The sequence below is a fragment of the Pungitius pungitius genome, unplaced genomic scaffold (genome assembly GCF_949316345.1).
Source record: "Pungitius pungitius unplaced genomic scaffold, fPunPun2.1 scaffold_34, whole genome shotgun sequence".
NCBI classification, from domain to species: Eukaryota; Metazoa; Chordata; class Actinopteri; order Perciformes; family Gasterosteidae; genus Pungitius; species Pungitius pungitius.
Window position 1 is genome coordinate 497663 of NW_026909849.1, and position 13522 is coordinate 511184.

Below are 13522 nucleotides of genomic sequence, written 5' to 3' on the forward strand. Positions count from 1 at the left end.
CTAAGTTCCTTATATATCCAACGTTAAAACAACACTAAACATGCATCTCTTCGACAATGTGATGTACTTTTTGTAATTTGTAGGTGTACAATCTGCGGCGCTCGGCGGCTTTCAGAGAGAAGTGAAAAAGCTTACGGCACCTGGGATTCCCAGGCGGTCTTCCATCCAGGTACTAACCAGGCCCTGCTCTGCTTAACTTCCGAGATCAGACGAGATCGGGCGGAACCAGAGAGGTATGGCCGTAAGCTGCTTTTTATCTTTTTCCTAATCCTTTATAATGCGTCAAAAAATTATGTCACGCCTGCCGTTGGCATCTTTGTGTGGGTTAAATAAGGGTATGCAAAGAAGGCTGTGACATCCTATGCCGAAAATTGGATGGACTAGAGAAGACCCGCCCAGAAGTCCCAGCCAATCGGTGGATGGCCATTGCAGTCCCCGCCACCTCAAATGGCCTGACGATGGTATGGACGTAAGCCACCTTTCATCTTCTTCCTATTGCATCTCTTCTACAATGTGAAATACTTTTTACAATTGTGTAGGTGTACAATCTGCGGCGCTGGGCGGCTTTCGGAGAGAGAAGAGAAAAAGCTTACGGCACCTGGGATCCCCAGGCGGTCTTCCATCCAGGTACTAACCAGGCCCTGCTCTGCTTAGCTTCCGAGATCAGACGAGATCGGGCGGAACCAGAGAGGTATGGCCGTACGCTGCTTTTTATCTTTTTCCTAATCCTTTAAAACGTGTCAAAGATAATCAGAAGAGTTTCTTTTTCTAAAATTGAAGCAGTTCTTAGGATTGGCAAGAGAGGTTCCTAAAACCTGAAGGTAACTTTACTTTTCTTCACTGGCAATTCTAACATGTTGGGTTAGCACCTGTATTTCAACGGCTAAATTACAAACAAAAGTAGGCCAATTGTTAAATGTTGATCAACACTAATTTAGCAACCATGAAACGGAATCAATTTTGATGATATTGTCTAAGTTCCTTATATATCCAACGTTAAAACAACACTAAACATGCATCTCTTCGACAATGTGATATACTTTTTGTAATTTGTAGGTGTACAATCTGCGGCGCTCGGCGGCTTTCAGAGAGAAGTGAAAAAGCTTACGGCACCTGGGATTCCCAGGCGGTCTTCCATCCAGGTACTAAGCAGGCCCTGCTCTGCTTAGCTTCCGAGATCAGACGAGATCGGGCGGAACCAGAGAGGTATGGCCGTAAGCTGCTTTTTATCTTTTTCCTAATCCTTTAGAACGTGTCAAAGATAATCAGAAGAGTTTCTTTTTCTAAAATTGAAGCAGTTCTTAGGATTGGCAAGAGAGGTTCCTAAAACCTGAAGGTAACTTTACTTTTCTTCACTGGCAATTCTAACATGTTGGGTTAGCACCTGTATTTCAACGGCTAAATTACAAACAAAAGTATGCCAATTGTTAAATGTTGATCAACACTAATTTAGCAACCATGAAACGGAATCAATTTTGATGATATTGTCTAAGTTCCTTATATATCCAACGTTAAAACAACACTAAACATGCATCTCTTCGACAATGTGATATACTTTTTGTAATTTGTAGGTGTACAATCTGCGGCGCTCGGCGGCTTTCAGAGAGAAGTGAAAAAGCTTACGGCACCTGGGATTCCCAGGCGGTCTTCCATCCAGGTACTAACCAGGCCCTGCTCTGCTTAGCTTCCGAGATCAGACGAGATCGGGCGGAACCAGAGAGGTATGGCCGTAAGCTGCTTTTTATCTTTTTCCTAATCCTTTAAAACGTGTCAAAGATAATCAGAAGAGTTTCTTTTTCTAAAATTGAAGCAGTTCTTAGGATTGGCAAGAGAGGTTCCTAAAACCTGAAGGTAACTTTACTTTTCTTCACTGGCAATTCTAACATGTTGGGTTAGCACCTGTATTTCAACGGCTAAATTACAAACAAAAGTAGGCCAATTGTTAAATGTTGATCAACACTAATTTAGCAACCATGAAACGGAATCAATTTTGATGATATTGTCTAAGTTCCTTATATATCCAACGTTAAAACAACACTAAACATGCATCTCTTCGACAATGTGATATACTTTTTGTAATTTGTAGGTGTACAATCTGCGGCGCTCGGCGGCTTTCAGAGAGAAGTGAAAAAGCTTACGGCACCTGGGATTCCCAGGCGGTCTTCCATCCAGGTACTAACCAGGCCCTGCTCTGCTTAGCTTCCGAGATCAGACGAGATCGGGCGGAACCAGAGAGGTATGGCCGTAAGCTGCTTTTTATCTTTTTCCTAATCCTTTATAATGCGTCAAAAAATTATGTCACGCCTGCCGTTGGCATCTTTGTGTGGGTTAAATAAGGGTATGCAAAGAAGGCTGTGACATCCTATGCCGAAAATTGGATGGACTAGAGAAGACCCGCCCAGGAGTCCCAGCCAATCGGTGGATGGCCATTGCAGTCCCCGCCACCTCAAATGGCCTGACGATGGTATGGACGTAAGCCACCTTTCATCTTCTTCCTATTGCATCTCTTCTACAATGTGAAATACTTTTTACAATTGTGTAGGTGTACAATCTGCGGCGCTGGGCGGCTTTCGGAGAGAGAAGTGAAAAAGCTTACGGCACCTGGGATTCCCAGGCGGTCTTCCATCCAGGTACTAACCAGGCCCTGCTCTGCTTAGCTTCCGAGATCAGACGAGATCGGGCGGAACCAGAGAGGTATGGCCGTAAGCTGCTTTAATATCTTTTTCCTAATCCTTTAGAACGTGTCAAAGATAATCAGAAAAGTTTCTTTTTCTAAAATTGAAGCAGTTCTTAGGATTGGCAAGAGAGGTTCCTAAAACCTGAAGGTAACTTTACTTTTCTTCACTGGCAATTCTAACATGTTGGGTTAGCACCTGTATTTCAACGGCTAAATTACAAACAAAAGTATGCCAATTGTTAAATGTTGATCAACACTAATTTAGCAACCATGAAACGGAATCAATTTTGATGATATTGTCTAAGTTCCTTATATATCCAACGTTAAAACAACACTAAACATGCATCTCTTCGACAATGTGATATACTTTTTGTAATTTGTAGGTGTACAATCTGCGGCGCTCGGCGGCTTTCAGAGAGAAGTGAAAAAGCTTACGGCACCTGGGATTCCCAGGCGGTCTTCCATCCAGGTACTAAGCAGGCCCTGCTCTGCTTAGCTTCCGAGATCAGACGAGATCGGGCGGAACCAGAGAGGTATGGCCGTAAGCTGCTTTTTATCTTTTTCCTAATCCTTTAGAACGTGTCAAAGATAATCAGAAGAGTTTCTTTTTCTAAAATTGAAGCAGTTCTTAGGATTGGCAAGAGAGGTTCCTAAAACCTGAAGGTAACTTTACTTTTCTTCACTGGCAATTCTAACATGTTGGGTTAGCACCTGTATTTCAACGGCTAAATTACAAACAAAAGTATGCCAATTGTTAAATGTTGATCAACACTAATTTAGCAACCATGAAACGGAATCAATTTTGATGATATTGTCTAAGTTCCTTATATATCCAACGTTAAAACAACACTAAACATGCATCTCTTCGACAATGTGATATACTTTTTGTAATTTGTAGGTGTACAATCTGCGGCGCTCGGCGGCTTTCAGAGAGAAGTGAAAAAGCTTACGGCACCTGGGATTCCCAGGCGGTCTTCCATCCAGGTACTAACCAGGCCCTGCTCTGCTTAGCTTCCGAGATCAGACGAGATCGGGCGGAACCAGAGAGGTATGGCCGTAAGCTGCTTTTTATCTTTTTCCTAATCCTTTATAATGCGTCAAAAAATTATGTCACGCCTGCCGTTGGCATCTTTGTGTGGGTTAAATAAGGGTATGCAAAGAAGGCTGTGACATCCTATGCCGAAAATTGGATGGACTAGAGAAGACCCGCCCAGGAGTCCCAGCCAATCGGTGGATGGCCATTGCAGTCCCCGCCACCTCAAATGGCCTGACGATGGTATGGACGTAAGCCACCTTTCATCTTCTTCCTATTGCATCTCTTCTACAATGTGAAATACTTTTTACAATTGTGTAGGTGTACAATCTGCGGCGCTGGGCGGCTTTCGGAGAGAGAAGTGAAAAAGCTTACGGCACCTGGGATTCCCAGGCGGTCTTCCATCCAGGTACTAACCAGGCCCTGCTCTGCTTAGCTTCCGAGATCAGACGAGATCGGGCGGAACCAGAGAGGTATGGCCGTAAGCTGCTTTAATATCTTTTTCCTAATCCTTTAGAACGTGTCAAAGATAATCAGAAAAGTTTCTTTTTCTAAAATTGAAGCAGTTCTTAGGATTGGCAAGAGAGGTTCCTAAAACCTGAAGGTAACTTTACTTTTCTTCACTGGCAATTCTAACATGTTGGGTTAGCACCTGTATTTCAACGGCTAAATTACAAACAAAAGTAGGCCAATTGTTAAATGTTGATCAACACTAATTTAGCAACCATGAAACGGAATCAATTTTGATGATATTGTCTAAGTTCCTTATATATCCAACGTTAAAACAACACTAAACATGCATCTCTTCGACAATGTGATATACTTTTTGTAATTTGTAGGTGTACAATCTGCGGCGCTCGGCGGCTTTCAGAGAGAAGTGAAAAAGCTTACGGCACCTGGGATTCCCAGGCGGTCTTCCATCCAGGTACTAAGCAGGCCCTGCTCTGCTTAGCTTCCGAGATCAGACGAGATCGGGCGGAACCAGAGAGGTATGGCCGTAAGCTGCTTTTTATCTTTTTCCTAATCCTTTAGAACGTGTCAAAGATAATCAGAAGAGTTTCTTTTTCTAAAATTGAAGCAGTTCTTAGGATTGGCAAGAGAGGTTCCTAAAACCTGAAGGTAACTTTACTTTTCTTCACTGGCAATTCTAACATGTTGGGTTAGCACCTGTATTTCAACGGCTAAATTACAAACAAAAGTATGCCAATTGTTAAATGTTGATCAACACTAATTTAGCAACCATGAAACGGAATCAATTTTGATGATATTGTCTAAGTTCCTTATATATCCAACGTTAAAACAACACTAAACATGCATCTCTTCGACAATGTGATATACTTTTTGTAATTTGTAGGTGTACAATCTGCGGCGCTCGGCGGCTTTCAGAGAGAAGTGAAAAAGCTTACGGCACCTGGGATTCCCAGGCGGTCTTCCATCCAGGTACTAACCAGGCCCTGCTCTGCTTAGCTTCCGAGATCAGACGAGATCGGGCGGAACCAGAGAGGTATGGCCGTAAGCTGCTTTTTATCTTTTTCCTAATCCTTTATAATGCGTCAAAAAATTATGTCACGCCTGCCGTTGGCATCTTTGTGTGGGTTAAATAAGGGTATGCAAAGAAGGCTGTGACATCCTATACCGAAAATTGGATGGACTAGAGAATACCCGCCCAGGAGTCCCAGCCAATCGGTGGATGGCCATTGCAGTCCCCGCCACCTCAAATGGCCTGACGATGGTATGGACGTAAGCCACCTTTTCATCTTCTTCCTATTGCATCTCTTCTACAATGTGAAATACTTTTTACAATTGTGTAGGTGTACAATCTGCGGCGCTGGGCGGCTTTCGGAGAGAGAAGTGAAAAAGCTTACGGCACCTGGGATTCCCAGGCGGTCTTCCATCCAGGTACTAACCAGGCCCTGCTCTGCTTAGCTTCCGAGATCAGACGAGATCGGGCGGAACCAGAGAGGTATGGCCGTAAGCTGCTTTTTATCTTTTTCCTAATCCTTTAGAACGTGTCAAAGATAATCAGAAGAGTTTCTTTTTCTAAAATTGAAGCAGTTCTTAGGATTGGCAAGAGAGGTTCCTAAAACCTGAAGGTAACTTTACTTTTCTTCACTGGCAATTCTAACATGTTGGGTTAGCACCTGTATTTCAACGGCTAAATTACAAACAAAAGTAGGCCAATTGTTAAATGTTGATCAACACTAATTTAGCAACCATGAAACGGAATCAATTTTGATGATATTGTCTAAGTTCCTTATATATCCAACGTTAAAACAACACTAAACATGCATCTCTTCGACAATGTGATATACTTTTTGTAATTTGTAGGTGTACAATCTGCGGCGCTCGGCGGCTTTCAGAGAGAAGTGAAAAAGCTTACGGCACCTGGGATTCCCAGGCGGTCTTCCATCCAGGTACTAAGCAGGCCCTGCTCTGCTTAGCTTCCGAGATCAGACGAGATCGGGCGGAACCAGAGAGGTATGGCCGTAAGCTGCTTTTTATCTTTTTCCTAATCCTTTAGAACGTGTCAAAGATAATCAGAAGAGTTTCTTTTTCTAAAATTGAAGCAGTTCTTAGGATTGGCAAGAGAGGTTCCTAAAACCTGAAGGTAACTTTACTTTTCTTCACTGGCAATTCTAACATGTTGGGTTAGCACCTGTATTTCAACGGCTAAATTACAAACAAAAGTATGCCAATTGTTAAATGTTGATCAACACTAATTTAGCAACCATGAAACGGAATCAATTTTGATGATATTGTCTAAGTTCCTTATATATCCAACGTTAAAACAACACTAAACATGCATCTCTTCGACAATGTGATGTACTTTTTGTAATTTGTAGGTGTACAATCTGCGGCGCTCGGCAGCTTTCAGAGAGAAGTGAAAAGCTTACGGCACCTGGGATTCCCAGGCGGTCTTCCATCCAGGTACTAACCAGGCCCTGCTCTGCTTAGCTTCCGAGATCAGACGAGATCGGGCGGAACCAGAGAGGTATGGCCGTAAGCTGCTTTTTATCTTTTTCCTAATCCTTTAAAACGTGTCAAAGATAATCAGAAGAGTTTCTTTTTCTAAAATTGAAGCAGTTCTTAGGATTGGCAAGAGAGGTTCCTAAAACCTGAAGGTAACTTTACTTTTCTTCACTGGCAATTCTAACATGTTGGGTTAGCACCTGTATTTCAACGGCTAAATTACAAACAAAAGTAGGCCAATTGTTAAATGTTGATCAACACTAATTTAGCAACCATGAAACGGAATCAATTTTGATGATATTGTCTAAGTTCCTTATATATCCAACGTTAAAACAACACTAAACATGCATCTCTTCGACAATGTGATATACTTTTTGTAATTTGTAGGTGTACAATCTGCGGCGCTCGGCGGCTTTCAGAGAGAAGTGAAAAAGCTTACGGCACCTGGGATTCCCAGGCGGTCTTCCATCCAGGTACTAACCAGGCCCTGCTCTGCTTAGCTTCCGAGATCAGACGAGATCGGGCGGAACCAGAGAGGTATGGCCGTAAGCTGCTTTTTATCTTTTTCCTAATCCTTTATAATGCGTCAAAAAATTATGTCACGCCTGCCGTTGGCATCTTTGTGTGGGTTAAATAAGGGTATGCAAAGAAGGCTGTGACATCCTATGCCGAAAATTGGATGGACTAGAGAAGACCCGCCCAGGAGTCCCAGCCAATCGGTGGATGGCCATTGCAGTCCCCGCCACCTCAAATGGCCTGACGATGGTATGGACGTAAGCCACCTTTCATCTTCTTCCTATTGCATCTCTTCTACAATGTGAAATACTTTTTACAATTGTGTAGGTGTACAATCTGCGGCGCTGGGCGGCTTTCGGAGAGAGAAGTGAAAAAGCTTACGGCACCTGGGATTCCCAGGCGGTCTTCCATCCAGGTACTAACCAGGCCCTGCTCTGCTTAGCTTCCGAGATCAGACGAGATCGGGCGGAACCAGAGAGGTATGGCCGTACGCTGCTTTTTATCTTTTTCCTAATCCTTTAAAACGTGTCAAAGATAATCAGAAGAGTTTCTTTTTCTAAAATTGAAGCAGTTCTTAGGATTGGCAAGAGAGGTTCCTAAAACCTGAAGGTAACTTTACTTTTCTTCACTTGCAATTCTAACATGTTGGGTTAGCACCTGTATTTCAACGGCTAAATTACAAACAAAAGTAGGCCAATTGTTAAATGTTGATCAACACTAATTTAGCAACCATGAAACGGAATCAATTTTGATGATATTGTCTAAGTTCCTTATATATCCAACGTTAAAACAACACTAAACATGCATCTCTTCGACAATGTGATATACTTTTTGTAATTTGTAGGTGTACAATCTGCGGCGCTCGGCGGCTTTCAGAGAGAAGTGAAAAAGCTTACGGCACCTGGGATTCCCAGGCGGTCTTCCATCCAGGTACTAACCAGGCCCTGCTCTGCTTAGCTTCCGAGATCAGACGAAATCGGGCGGAACCAGAGAGGTATGGCCGTACGCTGCTTTTTATCTTTTTCCTAATCCTTTAAAACGTGTCAAAGATAATCAGAAGAGTTTCTTTTTCTAAAATTGAAGCAGTTCTTAGGATTGGCAAGAGAGGTTCCTAAAACCTGAAGGTAACTTTACTTTTCTTCACTGGCAATTCTAACATGTTGGGTTAGCACCTGTATTTCAACGGCTAAATTACAAACAAAAGTAGGCCAATTGTTAAATGTTGATCAACACTAATTTAGCAACCATGAAACGGAATCAATTTTGATGATATTGTCTAAGTTCCTTATATATCCAACGTTAAAACAACACTAAACATGCATCTCTTCGACAATGTGATATACTTTTTGTAATTTGTAGGTGTACAATCTGCGGCGCTCGGCGGCTTTCAGAGAGAAGTGAAAAAGCTTACGGCACCTGGGATTCCCAGGCGGTCTTCCATCCAGGTACTAACCAGGCCCTGCTCTGCTTAGCTTCCGAGATCAGACGAGATCGGGCGGAACCAGAGAGGTATGGCCGTAAGCTGCTTTTTATCTTTTTCCTAATCCTTTATAATGCGTCAAAAAATTATGTCACGCCTGCCGTTGGCATCTTTGTGTGGGTTAAATAAGGGTATGCAAAGAAGGCTGTGACATCCTATGCCGAAAATTGGATGGACTAGAGAAGACCCGCCCAGGAGTCCCAGCCAATCGGTGGATGGCCATTGCAGTCCCCGCCACCTCAAATGGCCTGACGATGGTATGGACGTAAGCCACCTTTCATCTTCTTCCTATTGCATCTCTTCTACAATGTGAAATACTTTTTACAATTGTGTAGGTGTACAATCTGCGGCGCTGGGCGGCTTTCGGAGAGAGAAGTGAAAAAGCTTACGGCACCTGGGATTCCCAGGCGGTCTTCCATCCAGGTACTAACCAGGCCCTGCTCTGCTTAGCTTCCGAGATCAGACGAGATCGGGCGGAACCAGAGAGGTATGGCCGTAAGCTGCTTTAATATCTTTTTCCTAATCCTTTAGAACGTGTCAAAGATAATCAGAAAAGTTTCTTTTTCTAAAATTGAAGCAGTTCTTAGGATTGGCAAGAGAGGTTCCTAAAACCTGAAGGTAACTTTACTTTTCTTCACTGGCAATTCTAACATGTTGGGTTAGCACCTGTATTTCAACGGCTAAATTACAAACAAAAGTATGCCAATTGTTAAATGTTGATCAACACTAATTTAGCAACCATGAAACGGAATCAATTTTGATGATATTGTCTAAGTTCCTTATATATCCAACGTTAAAACAACACTAAACATGCATCTCTTCGACAATGTGATATACTTTTTGTAATTTGTAGGTGTACAATCTGCGGCGCTCGGCGGCTTTCAGAGAGAAGTGAAAAAGCTTACGGCACCTGGGATTCCCAGGCGGTCTTCCATCCAGGTACTAACCAGGCCCTGCTCTGCTTAGCTTCCGAGATCAGATGAGATCGGGCGGAACCAGAGAGGTATGGTCGTAAGCTGCTTTTTATCTTTTTCCTAATCCTTTAAAACGTGTCAAAGATAATCAGAAGAGTTTCTTTTTCTAAAATTGAAGCAGTTCTTAGGATTGGCAAGAGAGGTTCCTAAAACCTGAAGGTAACTTTACTTTTCTTCACTGGCAATTCTAACATGTTGGGTTAGCACCTGTATTTCAACGGCTAAATTACAAACAAAAGTATGCCAATTGTTAAATGTTGATCAACACTAATTTAGCAACCATGAAACGGAATCAATTTTGATGATATTGTCTAAGTTCCTTAAATATCCAACGTTAAAACAACACTAAACATGCATCTCTTCGACAATGTGATATACTTTTTGTAATTTGTAGGTGTACAATCTGCGGCGCTCGGCGGCTTTCAGAGAGAAGTGAAAAAGCTTACGGCACCTGGGATTCCCAGGCGGTCTTCCATCCAGGTACTAACCAGGCCCTGCTCTGCTTAGCTTCCGAGATCAGACGAAATCGGGCGGAACCAGAGAGGTATGGCCGTACGCTGCTTTTTATCTTTTTCCTAATCCTTTAAAACGTGTCAAAGATAATCAGAAGAGTTTCTTTTTCTAAAATTGAAGCAGTTCTTAGGATTGGCAAGAGAGGTTCCTAAAACCTGAAGGTAACTTTACTTTTCTTCACTGGCAATTCTAACATGTTGGGTTAGCACCTGTATTTCAACGGCTAAATTACAAACAAAAGTAGGCCAATTGTTAAATGTTGATCAACACTAATTTAGCAACCATGAAACGGAATCAATTTTGATGATATTGTCTAAGTTCCTTATATATCCAACGTTAAAACAACACTAAACATGCATCTCTTCGACAATGTGATATACTTTTTGTAATTTGTAGGTGTACAATCTGCGGCGCTCGGCGGCTTTCAGAGAGAAGTGAAAAAGCTTACGGCACCTGGGATTCCCAGGCGGTCTTCCATCCAGGTACTAAGCAGGCCCTGCTCTGCTTAGCTTCCGAGATCAGACGAGATCGGGCGGAACCAGAGAGGTATGGCCGTAAGCTGCTTTTTATCTTTTTCCTAATCCTTTAGAACGTGTCAAAGATAATCAGAAGAGTTTCTTTTTCTAAAATTGAAGCAGTTCTTAGGATTGGCAAGAGAGGTTCCTAAAACCTGAAGGTAACTTTACTTTTCTTCACTGGCAATTCTAACATGTTGGGTTAGCACCTGTATTTCAACGGCTAAATTACAAACAAAAGTATGCCAATTGTTAAATGTTGATCAACACTAATTTAGCAACCATGAAACGGAATCAATTTTGATGATATTGTCTAAGTTCCTTATATATCCAACGTTAAAACAACACTAAACATGCATCTCTTCGACAATGTGATGTACTTTTTGTAATTTGTAGGTGTACAATCTGCGGCGCTCGGCAGCTTTCAGAGAGAAGTGAAAAGCTTACGGCACCTGGGATTCCCAGGCGGTCTTCCATCCAGGTACTAACCAGGCCCTGCTCTGCTTAGCTTCCGAGATCAGACGAGATCGGGCGGAACCAGAGAGGTATGGCCGTAAGCTGCTTTTTATCTTTTTCCTAATCCTTTAAAACGTGTCAAAGATAATCAGAAGAGTTTCTTTTTCTAAAATTGAAGCAGTTCTTAGGATTGGCAAGAGAGGTTCCTAAAACCTGAAGGTAACTTTACTTTTCTTCACTGGCAATTCTAACATGTTGGGTTAGCACCTGTATTTCAACGGCTAAATTACAAACAAAAGTAGGCCAATTGTTAAATGTTGATCAACACTAATTTAGCAACCATGAAACGGAATCAATTTTGATGATATTGTCTAAGTTCCTTATATATCCAACGTTAAAACAACACTAAACATGCATCTCTTCGACAATGTGATATACTTTTTGTAATTTGTAGGTGTACAATCTGCGGCGCTCGGCGGCTTTCAGAGAGAAGTGAAAAAGCTTACGGCACCTGGGATTCCCAGGCGGTCTTCCATCCAGGTACTAACCAGGCCCTGCTCTGCTTAGCTTCCGAGATCAGACGAGATCGGGCGGAACCAGAGAGGTATGGCCGTAAGCTGCTTTTTATCTTTTTCCTAATCCTTTATAATGCGTCAAAAAATTATGTCACGCCTGCCGTTGGCATCTTTGTGTGGGTTAAATAAGGGTATGCAAAGAAGGCTGTGACATCCTATGCCGAAAATTGGATGGACTAGAGAAGACCCGCCCAGGAGTCCCAGCCAATCGGTGGATGGCCATTGCAGTCCCCGCCACCTCAAATGGCCTGACGATGGTATGGACGTAAGCCACCTTTCATCTTCTTCCTATTGCATCTCTTCTACAATGTGAAATACTTTTTACAATTGTGTAGGTGTACAATCTGCGGCGCTGGGCGGCTTTCGGAGAGAGAAGTGAAAAAGCTTACGGCACCTGGGATTCCCAGGCGGTCTTCCATCCAGGTACTAACCAGGCCCTGCTCTGCTTAGCTTCCGAGATCAGACGAGATCGGGCGGAACCAGAGAGGTATGGCCGTAAGCTGCTTTAATATCTTTTTCCTAATCCTTTAGAACGTGTCAAAGATAATCAGAAAAGTTTCTTTTTCTAAAATTGAAGCAGTTCTTAGGATTGGCAAGAGAGGTTCCTAAAACCTGAAGGTAACTTTACTTTTCTTCACTGGCAATTCTAACATGTTGGGTTAGCACCTGTATTTCAACGGCTAAATTACAAACAAAAGTATGCCAATTGTTAAATGTTGATCAACACTAATTTAGCAACCATGAAACGGAATCAATTTTGATGATATTGTCTAAGTTCCTTATATATCCAACGTTAAAACAACACTAAACATGCATCTCTTCGACAATGTGATATACTTTTTGTAATTTGTAGGTGTACAATCTGCGGCGCTCGGCGGCTTTCAGAGAGAAGTGAAAAAGCTTACGGCACCTGGGATTCCCAGGCGGTCTTCCATCCAGGTACTAACCAGGCCCTGCTCTGCTTACCTTCCGAGATCAGATGAGATCGGGCGGAACCAGAGAGGTATGGTCGTAAGCTGCTTTTTATCTTTTTCCTAATCCTTTAAAACGTGTCAAAGATAATCAGAAGAGTTTCTTTTTCTAAAATTGAAGCAGTTCTTAGGATTGGCAAGAGAGGTTCCTAAAACCTGAAGGTAACTTTACTTTTCTTCACTTGCAATTCTAACATGTTGGGTTAGCACCTGTATTTCAACGGCTAAATTACAAACAAAAGTAGGCCAATTGTTAAATGTTGATCAACACTAATTTAGCAACCATGAAACGGAATCAATTTTGATGATATTGTCTAAGTTCCTTATATATCCAACGTTAAAACAACACTAAACATGCATCTCTTCGACAATGTGATATACTTTTTGTAATTTGTAGGTGTACAATCTGCGGCGCTCGGCGGCTTTCAGAGAGAAGTGAAAAAGCTTACGGCACCTGGGATTCCCAGGCGGTCTTCCATCCAGGTACTAACCAGGCCCTGCTCTGCTTAGCTTCCGAGATCAGACGAAATCGGGCGGAACCAGAGAGGTATGGCCGTACGCTGCTTTTTATCTTTTTCCTAATCCTTTAAAACGTGTCAAAGATAATCAGAAGAGTTTCTTTTTCTAAAATTGAAGCAGTTCTTAGGATTGGCAAGAGAGGTTCCTAAAACCTGAAGGTAACTTTACTTTTCTTCACTGGCAATTCTAACATGTTGGGTTAGCACCTGTATTTCAACGGCTAAATTACAAACAAAAGTAGGCCAATTGTTAAATGTTGATCAACACTAATTTAGCAACCATGAAACGGAATCAATTTTGATGATATTGTCTAAGTTCCTTAT

General features: G+C 42.3%; 27 non-coding genes across 27 annotated transcripts; all 27 read right to left on the bottom strand.

The window, feature by feature from the left end:
* Positions 1–128: 128 nt before the first annotated feature.
* LOC134114907 (5S ribosomal RNA) lies at positions 129–247 on the bottom strand. Its single transcript, XR_009947267.1, has one exon. It is a non-coding gene; the product is annotated as a 5S ribosomal RNA (ribosomal RNA).
* Positions 248–586: 339 nt separating this feature from the next.
* On the bottom strand, positions 587–705 carry LOC134114731 (5S ribosomal RNA). Its single transcript, XR_009947098.1, has one exon. It is a non-coding gene; the product is annotated as a 5S ribosomal RNA (ribosomal RNA).
* A 396-nt stretch (positions 706–1101) lies between these two features.
* On the bottom strand, positions 1102–1220 carry LOC134114548 (5S ribosomal RNA). The gene has a single exon (XR_009946915.1). It is a non-coding gene; the product is annotated as a 5S ribosomal RNA (ribosomal RNA).
* Positions 1221–1616: 396 nt separating this feature from the next.
* Positions 1617–1735, bottom strand: LOC134114155 (5S ribosomal RNA). The gene has a single exon (XR_009946521.1). It is a non-coding gene; the product is annotated as a 5S ribosomal RNA (ribosomal RNA).
* Positions 1736–2131: 396 nt separating this feature from the next.
* Positions 2132–2250, bottom strand: LOC134114156 (5S ribosomal RNA). Its single transcript, XR_009946522.1, has one exon. It is a non-coding gene; the product is annotated as a 5S ribosomal RNA (ribosomal RNA).
* A 339-nt stretch (positions 2251–2589) lies between these two features.
* Positions 2590–2708, bottom strand: LOC134114158 (5S ribosomal RNA). Its single transcript, XR_009946524.1, has one exon. It is a non-coding gene; the product is annotated as a 5S ribosomal RNA (ribosomal RNA).
* Positions 2709–3105: 397 nt separating this feature from the next.
* On the bottom strand, positions 3106–3224 carry LOC134114549 (5S ribosomal RNA). The gene has a single exon (XR_009946916.1). It is a non-coding gene; the product is annotated as a 5S ribosomal RNA (ribosomal RNA).
* A 396-nt stretch (positions 3225–3620) lies between these two features.
* LOC134114159 (5S ribosomal RNA) lies at positions 3621–3739 on the bottom strand. The gene has a single exon (XR_009946525.1). It is a non-coding gene; the product is annotated as a 5S ribosomal RNA (ribosomal RNA).
* A 339-nt stretch (positions 3740–4078) lies between these two features.
* On the bottom strand, positions 4079–4197 carry LOC134114160 (5S ribosomal RNA). The gene has a single exon (XR_009946526.1). It is a non-coding gene; the product is annotated as a 5S ribosomal RNA (ribosomal RNA).
* Positions 4198–4594: 397 nt separating this feature from the next.
* Positions 4595–4713, bottom strand: LOC134114550 (5S ribosomal RNA). Its single transcript, XR_009946917.1, has one exon. It is a non-coding gene; the product is annotated as a 5S ribosomal RNA (ribosomal RNA).
* A 396-nt stretch (positions 4714–5109) lies between these two features.
* Positions 5110–5228, bottom strand: LOC134114161 (5S ribosomal RNA). Its single transcript, XR_009946527.1, has one exon. It is a non-coding gene; the product is annotated as a 5S ribosomal RNA (ribosomal RNA).
* Positions 5229–5568: 340 nt separating this feature from the next.
* On the bottom strand, positions 5569–5687 carry LOC134114162 (5S ribosomal RNA). The gene has a single exon (XR_009946528.1). It is a non-coding gene; the product is annotated as a 5S ribosomal RNA (ribosomal RNA).
* A 396-nt stretch (positions 5688–6083) lies between these two features.
* On the bottom strand, positions 6084–6202 carry LOC134114551 (5S ribosomal RNA). The gene has a single exon (XR_009946918.1). It is a non-coding gene; the product is annotated as a 5S ribosomal RNA (ribosomal RNA).
* A 395-nt stretch (positions 6203–6597) lies between these two features.
* Positions 6598–6716, bottom strand: LOC134114163 (5S ribosomal RNA). The gene has a single exon (XR_009946529.1). It is a non-coding gene; the product is annotated as a 5S ribosomal RNA (ribosomal RNA).
* A 396-nt stretch (positions 6717–7112) lies between these two features.
* Positions 7113–7231, bottom strand: LOC134114164 (5S ribosomal RNA). Its single transcript, XR_009946530.1, has one exon. It is a non-coding gene; the product is annotated as a 5S ribosomal RNA (ribosomal RNA).
* Positions 7232–7570: 339 nt separating this feature from the next.
* Positions 7571–7689, bottom strand: LOC134114458 (5S ribosomal RNA). Its single transcript, XR_009946824.1, has one exon. It is a non-coding gene; the product is annotated as a 5S ribosomal RNA (ribosomal RNA).
* Positions 7690–8085: 396 nt separating this feature from the next.
* On the bottom strand, positions 8086–8204 carry LOC134114705 (5S ribosomal RNA). The gene has a single exon (XR_009947072.1). It is a non-coding gene; the product is annotated as a 5S ribosomal RNA (ribosomal RNA).
* Positions 8205–8600: 396 nt separating this feature from the next.
* Positions 8601–8719, bottom strand: LOC134114165 (5S ribosomal RNA). The gene has a single exon (XR_009946531.1). It is a non-coding gene; the product is annotated as a 5S ribosomal RNA (ribosomal RNA).
* Positions 8720–9058: 339 nt separating this feature from the next.
* Positions 9059–9177, bottom strand: LOC134114166 (5S ribosomal RNA). Its single transcript, XR_009946532.1, has one exon. It is a non-coding gene; the product is annotated as a 5S ribosomal RNA (ribosomal RNA).
* A 397-nt stretch (positions 9178–9574) lies between these two features.
* Positions 9575–9693, bottom strand: LOC134114360 (5S ribosomal RNA). The gene has a single exon (XR_009946726.1). It is a non-coding gene; the product is annotated as a 5S ribosomal RNA (ribosomal RNA).
* Positions 9694–10089: 396 nt separating this feature from the next.
* Positions 10090–10208, bottom strand: LOC134114706 (5S ribosomal RNA). The gene has a single exon (XR_009947073.1). It is a non-coding gene; the product is annotated as a 5S ribosomal RNA (ribosomal RNA).
* Positions 10209–10604: 396 nt separating this feature from the next.
* LOC134114552 (5S ribosomal RNA) lies at positions 10605–10723 on the bottom strand. The gene has a single exon (XR_009946919.1). It is a non-coding gene; the product is annotated as a 5S ribosomal RNA (ribosomal RNA).
* A 395-nt stretch (positions 10724–11118) lies between these two features.
* On the bottom strand, positions 11119–11237 carry LOC134114167 (5S ribosomal RNA). Its single transcript, XR_009946533.1, has one exon. It is a non-coding gene; the product is annotated as a 5S ribosomal RNA (ribosomal RNA).
* Positions 11238–11633: 396 nt separating this feature from the next.
* LOC134114169 (5S ribosomal RNA) lies at positions 11634–11752 on the bottom strand. Its single transcript, XR_009946535.1, has one exon. It is a non-coding gene; the product is annotated as a 5S ribosomal RNA (ribosomal RNA).
* Positions 11753–12091: 339 nt separating this feature from the next.
* On the bottom strand, positions 12092–12210 carry LOC134114170 (5S ribosomal RNA). Its single transcript, XR_009946536.1, has one exon. It is a non-coding gene; the product is annotated as a 5S ribosomal RNA (ribosomal RNA).
* A 397-nt stretch (positions 12211–12607) lies between these two features.
* On the bottom strand, positions 12608–12726 carry LOC134115063 (5S ribosomal RNA). Its single transcript, XR_009947425.1, has one exon. It is a non-coding gene; the product is annotated as a 5S ribosomal RNA (ribosomal RNA).
* Positions 12727–13122: 396 nt separating this feature from the next.
* Positions 13123–13241, bottom strand: LOC134114707 (5S ribosomal RNA). The gene has a single exon (XR_009947074.1). It is a non-coding gene; the product is annotated as a 5S ribosomal RNA (ribosomal RNA).
* Positions 13242–13522: the final 281 nt, after the last annotated feature.